Source organism: Anticarsia gemmatalis, chromosome 19 (assembly GCF_050436995.1).
Source record: "Anticarsia gemmatalis isolate Benzon Research Colony breed Stoneville strain chromosome 19, ilAntGemm2 primary, whole genome shotgun sequence".
In the NCBI taxonomy this organism is placed as follows: Eukaryota; Metazoa; Arthropoda; class Insecta; order Lepidoptera; family Erebidae; genus Anticarsia; species Anticarsia gemmatalis.
The window spans coordinates 30,302-40,004 of record NC_134763.1 but is presented as its reverse complement, the minus strand read 5'-3'; positions in this window follow the sequence as shown (position 1 = coordinate 40,004).

The following is a 9,703-nucleotide window of genomic DNA, read 5'->3' as shown; positions in this document are numbered from 1 at the left end:
CTCTCTGAAATGATATTATGACTCCCTGAAATTACATAATAACTCCCTGAAGTCTTATAACACCTCCCTGAAATGATATTATGACTCCCTGAAATTACATAATAACTCCCTGAAGTCTTATAACACCTCCCTGAAATGAAATTATGACTCCCTGAAATTACATAATAACTCCCTGAAGTCTTAAAACATCTCCCTGAAATGATATTATGACTCCCTGAAATTCCATAACGTCTCCCTGAAGACTTATAAAATCTCACTGAAATGATATTTTGACTCCCTGAAATTACATAATAACTCCCTGAAGTCTTATAACACCTCCCTGAAATGATATTATGACTCCCTGAAATTACATAATAACTCCCTGAAGTCTTATAACACCTCCCTGAAATGATATTATGACTCCCTGAAATTACATAATAACTCCCTGAAGTCTTATAACACCTCCCTGAAATGAAATTATGACTCCCTGAAATTACATAATAACTCCCTGGAGTCTTATAACACCTCCCTGAAATGAAATTATGACTCCCTGAAATTACATAATAACTCCCTGAAGTCTTATAACACCTCCCTGAAATGATATTATGACTCCCTGAAATTACATAATAACTCCCTGAAGTCTTATAACACCTCCCTGAAATGATATTATGACTCCCTGAAATTACATAATAACTCCCTGAAGTGTTATAACATCTCCCTGAAATGAAATGAAGACTCCCTGAAATTACATAACGTCTCCCTGAAATCTCATAACATCTCCCTGAAATCTTATAACATCTCCCTGAAATGAAATGAAGACTCCCTGTCAAAGTCAAATATTCTTTATTTCATAAACTTTACTTTTTTTATCTACCACCGTTTCGGAAAAGCTGTTGCTCGTGAGAAGAAACGGCGAGAAACTCACGGCTTGCTCTTTTTAAATGTCAATATTTCCAAATTAATAACAATGCCATATAGTCCATTGAAATGTTACAATTTGAGGGCCGAATATTGCATTTCTTAGAGGACGCAATTTTATTTTTGGAACAGGTAGGGGGGGTCAATAGAAGCTTAACTCGAAGTTTTTGGGGTCGCCACTCTTGTCCCCCTGCCGCCATCTTGGAAAAGGGGGTAGAAACACTTTTTTCGCTATATCTCGGAAACTATGCGTCTTACAATAAAATTGTACATGCATAATTTGTAGCAAATTATTTTGCCTACAAATATGTCTAATAACTATTTGTCCTAAATTAACAATATTAAAGAAGTTATAAGCAAAATAGTGAAATTTTTTTTACAAAAAATTTCTTTCCAAATCCGGTCTACTTCGGAGCGCTGTTACTAAGTTTCTAATTAATGAAATAAAAAAAATATATAAGGCAAAATTTTCCTCGAAGAATACTCTTCAAGATTGGTCTGAGTTATTTTTTTAAAATTTATTCATATCAGCTTAGCCTTTCTTCCAAACTATGTTGGAGTCTGCTTCCAGTCTCACCAGATGCAGCTGAATACCAGTGTTTTACATGGAGCGACTGCCTATCTGACCTCCACAACCCATTTACCTGGGATATAAAACGATACCCCTGGTTAAGACTCGTTGTCAGACTTTCAAGCTTCTGAGAACTGTTAACGACTGTCAAATATCTTCGAAAATGACAGCCGTGACCCACAATTTAAAGTGCCTTCTGAAACGGGGAGCAACTCGATATGTGTAAGATGGTCACCCGTCCACAAAACAACCTCGGCAAGCGTGGCTTAACCTCAGAGATCCATCCGCGCGGCTGTCGCTAAAAAAAGTTATAGAGCAATAAAAAAAATAATTATAAAAAAATTGCACTTTTTTGCTTATAACTTCTTTAATTGTTAATTTAGGGCAAAAAGTTATATATTCGCTTAGCCTTTGTTCCAAACTATGTTGGAGTCGGCTTCCAGTCTCACCGGATGCAGCTGGATACCAGTGTTTTACATGGAGCGACTGCCTATCTGACCTCCACAACCCAATTACTTGGGTATTAACACGATACCCTTCGGTAAGACTGGTTGTCAGACTTTCAAGCTTCTGACTACTGTTAACGACTGTCAAAGATCTTCGAAAATGACAGCCGGGACCCACAATTTAACGTGCCTTCCGAAACACGGAGGAACTCGATATGTATAAGATGGTCACCCATCCACGGAACAACCTCGGCAAGCGTAGCTTAATTTCAGAGATCGATCCGTGCGGCTGTTGTAAACTAAGCCACGAGCTCACGAGCACGAGCTTAGGGCAAAAAGTTATTAAACATATTTGTAGACAAAATAATTTGCTACAAATTATGCTTTTACAATTTTATTGTAAGACGCATAGTTTCCGAGATATAGCGAAAAAAGTGTCCATCCCCTTTTCCAAGATGGCGGCCGGGGGACAAGGGTGGCGACCACATAAACTTCAAGTTAAGCTTCTATTGACCCCCCCTACATGTTCCAAAAATAAAATTGCGTCCTCTAATAAATGTAAATCTCATGTAACATTTCAATGGACTAATAATAATTATTTATAACAATGTCACATTATTATGATCAATAACAATGTCGTTGTAATGATTTACTGTGTGCAGTGTTGAAAAAAAAAAGAAATACAAGACATAAATAATATTCAAATAAGAAAGTTAATTAAAAATCTAAAGAAAACTAATCTGTTGACACAGTAAATCATATTTCATCAAATTGTAATACATTATTTTGAAATAGACTTGGTAGAAGCAGCACAGTCCCAAGCTTAGTTATCATCTAAATGATCATTAATAGTGTAATATCCGTTACGACATAAATTACTTTTAACTAATAACTTAAAGGAGAATGCTCAAAAAAAACCCAGGCTGTACACAAAAGTTATGTTACTCAAAAAATTAGTTATACTGTGTAATTGAATTCCCAATGTTTACCTCTATCAAATTCGATGGCTGAACATACTATTTTGCTATAACTTTTCAGTAGGGGTTTTCAATATATTTTTATATTTTTAAAATAAGTGACCTATGTAAATGTGTAATCTTTTTTGAGTCACACATTTTTAATATGTAACTGAGTTACAAATTAAAAATATTAAAAAATATATTTTTGAAAAATGAGTCATCATCACCAGGTCATATGTATTTATGTCCCCACAGAGGGGCACGAGCCTCCCCTCTTAACAAAGAGGGGGATCAGGCCTTAGTCCACCACACTGGTCTAATGCGGGTTGGCAGACAATTGGAGGGCTATTATAAGGTAGAAAAGTGTTGTCATGGTGGTAGATTGCTAGCCTATAGCCTATGAAGCACCAAACCCTTCCATCCCTCTACTGACTTCTGCAGTATGCACGGGAAGAAATGCAGCTGGCACCTTCTATGTACTATGTAGTGATAGAATATAATTATTTTATTGTAAATTATTTTTTAAAAATCACAGTTCCATTAAAATTAATTATTTATTAGTATTAGATATTTACTTATACAATTATATTATTCAAAAAATAATCATTGTGATTATTATTATTATTATCAACCCATATTGTCCCACTGCAGGGCAAAGGCCTCCCTTCCCTCTTTCCATCTATCTCTGTCTAAAGCTATTTGTTGCCAATCTTTAGCATGAGAGTCCAACTCATCTCGCCATCTCTTTCTTTCAATCATTGTGATGAATGTTTGAAAAATATTTATTTTTTAAATTCACCTTTTAAATAGTAGATAATAGCAAAAAATAGTATTTAGCCATCGAATTTGATAGAGGCGAATATCTGGAATTCCCATACATTTTGAGCATTCTCCTTTAATGAGACTTAAATTTTGAATTTCCCTCGGGATTTTATTGTAGAATCGCACACACTGACCTCTGAAGGTTTCATTTAATTTTTGGAGCCTAGTGGCTGCGATAATAAGTTTGTCTTTATTGCGTTTATTCATGTTGTGCATATCACTCTTTTTTTTTTTTTTTTTTTTTTTAAGGGCGATATTTTTATGTCCATAAATCAAATTTTCATGAATATATTTACTTCATCATTAGATTTGTTGATGAAGACGAGATGTAGTAGAATTTTCCTGGCAGAATTTTCCTGGTAAATTTCTTGATGAGGACGTCAAATGGTAGAATTTTCCTGGTAGGTTTTTTGAGAGAGACGTCATATGGTAAAATTTTCCTGGAAGATTTCTTGATGATGACGTCAAATGGTAGAATTTTCCTGATAGATTTCTTGACGAAGACGAGATGTGGTAGAATTTTCCTGGTAGATTTCTTGAGGGAGACGTCATATGGTAGAATTTTCCTGGTTGATTTCTTGATGATGACGTCAAATGGTTGAATTTCAGTGATAGATTTCATAATGAAGACGAGATGTGGAAGAATTTTCTGGTAGATTTCTTGATGAGGACGTCAAATGGTAGAATTTTCATGGTAGATTTCTTGATGATGACGTCAAATGGTAGAATTTTCCTGGTAGATTTCTTGATGAAGACAAGATGTGGTAGAATTTTTCTGGTAGATTTCTTGATGATGACGTCGGATGGTAGAATTTTCCTAGTAGATTTCTTGATGAAGACGTCAAATGGTAGAATTTTCATGGTAGATTTCTTGATGATGACGAGATCGCCATAATTAATGAAATGAATTGAATGAAATGGATGAAAGGAATGAAATGAATGAAATGAACGAAATGAACGAAATGAACGAAATGAACGAAATGAACGAAACGAACGAGTTGAACGAAATGAACGAAATGAACAAAATGAACGAAATGAACGAAATGAACGAAATGAACGACACGAGTGAAATGAATAAAAAAAAAAAAAAAAAAAATTGATTGAAATAAACGCAACAAATGAAACGAATAATCCTTATCCAAATCCGTAAACGGAATTAATACGTATCCGAATAAAATTCCAAATAACGATCCAATAAAGTAGTGTGATTCCGACGGCAAGGAGGTGTGACAAGCGACCTATGTAAAGGATGGTTAGGTTAGGTTAGGTTAGGTTAGGTTAGGTTAGGTTAGGTTAGGTTAGGTTAGGTTAGGTTAGGTTAGGTTAGGTTAGGTTAGGTTAGGTTAGGTTAGGTTAGGTTAGGTTAGGTTAGGTTAGGTTAGGTTAGGTTAGGTTAGGTTAGGTTAGGTTAGGTTAGGTTAGGTTAGGTTAGGTTAGGTTAGGTTAGGTTAGGTTAGGTTAGGTTAGGTTAGGTTAGGTTAGGTTAGGTTAGGTTAGGTTAGGTTAGGTTAGGTTAGGTTAGGTTAGGTTAGGTTAGGTTAGGTTAGGTTAGGTTAGGTTAGGTTAGGTTAGGTTAGGTTAGGTTAGGTTAGGTTAGGTTAGGTTAGGTTAGGTTAGGTTAGGTTAGGTTAGGTTAGGTTAGGTTAGGTTAGGTTAGGTTAGGTTAGGTTAGGTTAGGTTAGGTTAGGTTAGGTTAGGTTAGGTTAGGTTAGGTTAGGTTAGGTTAGGTTAGGTTAGGTTAGGTTAGGTTAGGTTAGGTTAGGTTAGGTTAGGTTAGGTTAGGTTAGGTTAGGTTAGGTTAGGTTAGGTTAGGTTAGGTTAGGTTAGGTTAGGTTAGGTTAGGTTAGGTTAGGTTAGGTTAGGTTAGGTTAGGTTAGGTTAGGTTAGGTTAGGTTAGGTTAGGTTAGGTTAGGTTAGGTTAGGTTAGGTTAGGTTAGGTTAGGTTAGGTTAGGTTAGGTTAGGTTAGGTTAGGTTAGGTTAGGTTAGGTTAGGTTAGGTTAGGTTAGGTTAGGTTAGGTTAGGTTAGGTTAGGTTAGGTTAGGTTAGGTTAGGTTAGGTTAGGTTAGGTTAGGTTAGGTTAGGTTAGGTTAGGTTAGGTTAGGTTAGGTTAGGTTAGGTTAGGTTAGGTTAGGTTAGGTTAGGTTAGGTTAGGTTAGGTTAGGTTAGGTTAGGTTAGGTTAGGTTAGGTTAGGTTAGGTTAGGTTAGGTTAGGTTAGGTTAGGTTAGGTTAGGTTAGGTTAGGTTAGGTTAGGTTAGGTTAGGTTAGGTTAGGTTAGGTTAGGTTAGGTTAGGTTAGGTTAGGTTAGGTTCCCCCTCGGGGAGTCTCCACCTTGCCGTGGTGAGGGGGCTCAGTAGCCGTGGCAAGCCAGCCACGGTGAAGCCAAGAGAGACTCACAACCCGTAAGGCCCACGCTGGGTTCGGGGGCTGCCGTCCTTCGGGGCGGTGGTCGCGAGGAAGAAAACCTCTATAAAAAATTACCCTGAGTCGGTTCCGTTCCTCATGCCACAAATCTTCGGATCGGTGGTATGGCGAGCGGCGTTGACCGTTGTGACTGGGAGTAACGGTGAGTAATCTCCTCGCGGGGATTGCTTGCCGGTGCTGCCAGGTGGTGGGAGGGCGGGCTCTCCCGGTTTCGGTATCGTCTCCGGGTGGGCAGACTTCGCAGTCACCGCCCTCAAACTCGTTATCCCAGCGGAGGTGTCGTGGTCACGTCTCGCGGCCACTGCTGGGACCGAGGGCCTTGCCTTAATTGGCCGGGCCAAGAGGACTTAACCTCAATAAAAAATTTAGTTTGTAAGGTCCCGTGAAACCTGCCCGACCTCACGGTGTATATAGGGTTACCCAGGTACAGGGGGCTCTGCCTGGGTGGACGGTCTACTTCCCCCACACTCGTGGGATTAATATGGAACATTCTTTTATAAACCTAAAAACAGTTGGTGATAGTGTGGTGGACGATGTCCCTGGTGGGGACGGGAGTACGTTCAGGCGTCCTGCGACGCCTGGCGGTACCCAAAAATTGGGGGGAGGCCGTTCATCGGCCGGCTCCCCAATCTTCGATGGCTCTTCTGCCAAAAAGGGCAGTCTTAGAAGCCGCTCGTCGAGTCGGGGCAGCGTCGCTGCAGACCCGCTAGACGAGCCTTGTGACGAACGCCGCTCGTTCTTCCGACGTCCGTCAATAACCGGAAGCGAGTCGGGAAGGGAGGGGGTCTCTTCCTCGGGCGGAACCCTTAAGTTCAGAAGGGGGCGCCAGGAAAACAGCGAACCCGACGGTGGTTCGACTGACAGGGGGGGCAAAGGCCGCAAACGACCGGTTTCAGTCGTAAGCGATGGCGGTGAACCCCTAATTGCTGATACGCCGCGTAAAAGCGGCAAAAAGAGGAGAGGGAAGGCGCGAACGCCTCCCTCAGGTCAGGGTATTGACCTCAACCGTGCCATGTCCGGGTCTACGACCGATATGGACATGGCCGGGAGTGCCGGGGAGGGATCCACCCTCCGAATGCCAGTGGGTCCGTCGGAGCGAGACCTCGAGGAGCTGCCCGCGACGGATATTGCCGACATAATGTTGCGGCATATGGAAGTGGTCCGCTACGTCGCGGACCGCTCCTTAAATTTGAAGGGCACCTTCGTTAAGTCCTTGAAGGACGCGGAGAGGGAGGTCCGGCGGGCGGCGTCCGAGCTCAGTCGCCGGTCCGCCACCGTGGAGAACATGACCCTGAACGCCACGAACCGCCGCCTTAATATTAAGGTAGACCTCCTCACCAAGGAGGTAGCGGCGCTCAGGCAGGTGGTGGAGTCAATCCCGGCACCCTCTACGGTGGTTGAAGCGGGACCAGGGTCGGAGTCGGAGTTCGACCGACGAATGGCGGAAATCCGCTTCTTTTTAGATGCCCGCCTCGGGGCAATCGAAGCCCGGCTTCCGCCGGAGCCTCGTCTGCGCCCCCCATTAGCGGCGGACAAAGCAAGAGGGGTGGTGCAGCAAACACCCGCCCCAGAAGCCGCCGTCCCAACGTCGGAGGCCCCTTCGACCTCTGCCCCTTCTTCGGCCCCCCCAGCTTCCACTGGAGGAGCCAAGGGCAAGTCGAGAAGGAAAGGGAAGGGGAAGAAATCGGGGGGTGGGTCTGTGCCACCTCCCGCCCCAGCTCCTGCCTCGAGTCAGGCTGCCGGTGGCTCCTCTACGACCCCATCGGTCCCACCACCCCTTACAGAGGGGTGGAACGTCGTGGCGCGCAAAGGCCCCAAAAAGGGGAAGAAGGCTGCCGCACCGGCTCAGACACCGGTTGCCACCTCAACGCAGCCCCCCCTTAAGAGGCAGGAAAAGTCGGTGGTCCCGTTACGCCCCCCCACGACGGCTGCGATTATACTCACAGTATCGCAGGATGCCGTCGCGCGGGGGGTCACCTACGCCGAGGTGATCGCCAGGGCGAAGAAGGACATCGTCCTGGCGGATCACGGTATAAACGGGATCGCCAAAATCTGTGCCGCCGCGACCGGCGCACGGAAATTGGAGATCCCCGGGCCGAACGCCGAGGAAAAGGCGGACTCCCTCGCAACTAAATTGAGGGAGGTCCTGGGTGGTGACGCAATCGTGTCCAGACCCGTGAAGTGCGCGGACATGCGCGTCCAGGGTCTGGACGACTCGGTCACCCCCGAAGAAGTGGCCCGGGCAATTTCGCGCGTCGGAGGATGCCCAGTTGAGGCGGTGAAAGTTGGCGCGGTCCGCAGTGGCCCGCGAGGTGAGGGATCGGCCTGGGCAAAATGCCCAATCCCGGCTGCCAAGAGAGTCGCAGACGCCGGAAGGTTGTTGGTGGGGTGGGTGTCGGCCCGTATTCATGTGGCCGAACCCAGACAGATGAGGTGCTTCCGGTGCCTGGGCGTCGGACATGCCCGGGCCGTCTGCGACTCGGACGTCGACCGCAGCGACATCTGCTATCGCTGCGGTAAGGCGGGCCACAAAGCGGGCCAGTGCTCCGCCGCGCCACGGTGCATTCTCTGCGCACAGGCGAAGTTGCCGGCGGAGCACCGTCTTGGGGGACCCTCATGTAAGGCCCCCAAGGCTAAGAAGAAGAGGGGGGGCAAGGCCCCCCAAAATTCGGGGGGCAAGGCCCCCCAGACTAAGAGCGGCCAGCCGTCATCAGCTGGGGAGGCGATGGAGCTCGGCAAATAATGGCCGAGATTCGCCTCCTCCAAGCGAACCTCAACCACTGCGCCGCAGCTCAGGACCTTCTGCTCCAAAGCATGGCGCAGTGGTTGATGAACGTGGCTATAATATCTGAGCCATATATGGTCCCGGCCCGTGACAACTGGGTCGGGGACCAAACGGGCTCAGTAGCCCTACTGAGATTGGCGTCCCACAGCTCCCCGCCCTTCGAAAAAGTAGCGAAGGGTCGTGGATGCGTGGCGGCGTCAATGGGATCTTTGACGGTGGTCGCGTGCTACTGCTCTCCGAACTGTGCCCTATCTGACTTCGAGCAATTTCTTCTTGAGGTGTCGTCGCTCGTCAGATGGGCACAGCCCTCCCCCGTTCTTGTGGCCGGGGACTTCAACGCCAAATCCACGGCGTGGGGTTCTCCGGCAACCGATGTTAGGGGTGAGGCGCTGGAAGAATGGGCCATTTCGCTCGGGTTGGTTCTGTCCAACCGGGGCTCGGTCGACACGTGCGTGCGGCAGCAGGGCGGCTCAATTGTGGACTTGACTTTCACCAACGCCGCCCTAGCACGCCGTGTTCAGGACTGGGAAGTGCTGGAGGAGGTCGAGACGGCTTCCGATCACCGATACATCCGGTATCGGATTCTCCCTCCTTCGGCGAACCCGAACAGTCCGGGTCGGGCCCCCCGCGGGGCCAGCCCGAGGTGGGTGCTGGGGCGACTCGACCGCGAACTACTGGTCGAAGCCGCCCTGGTTCAGTCCTGGAGTCCAGCGCCTGAGGGTCCGGCTGACGTGGAGGCGGAGGCTCAATGGCTCGCGGACGCTATGTCGCGCGTTTGCGACGCGTCAATGCCGCGGGCC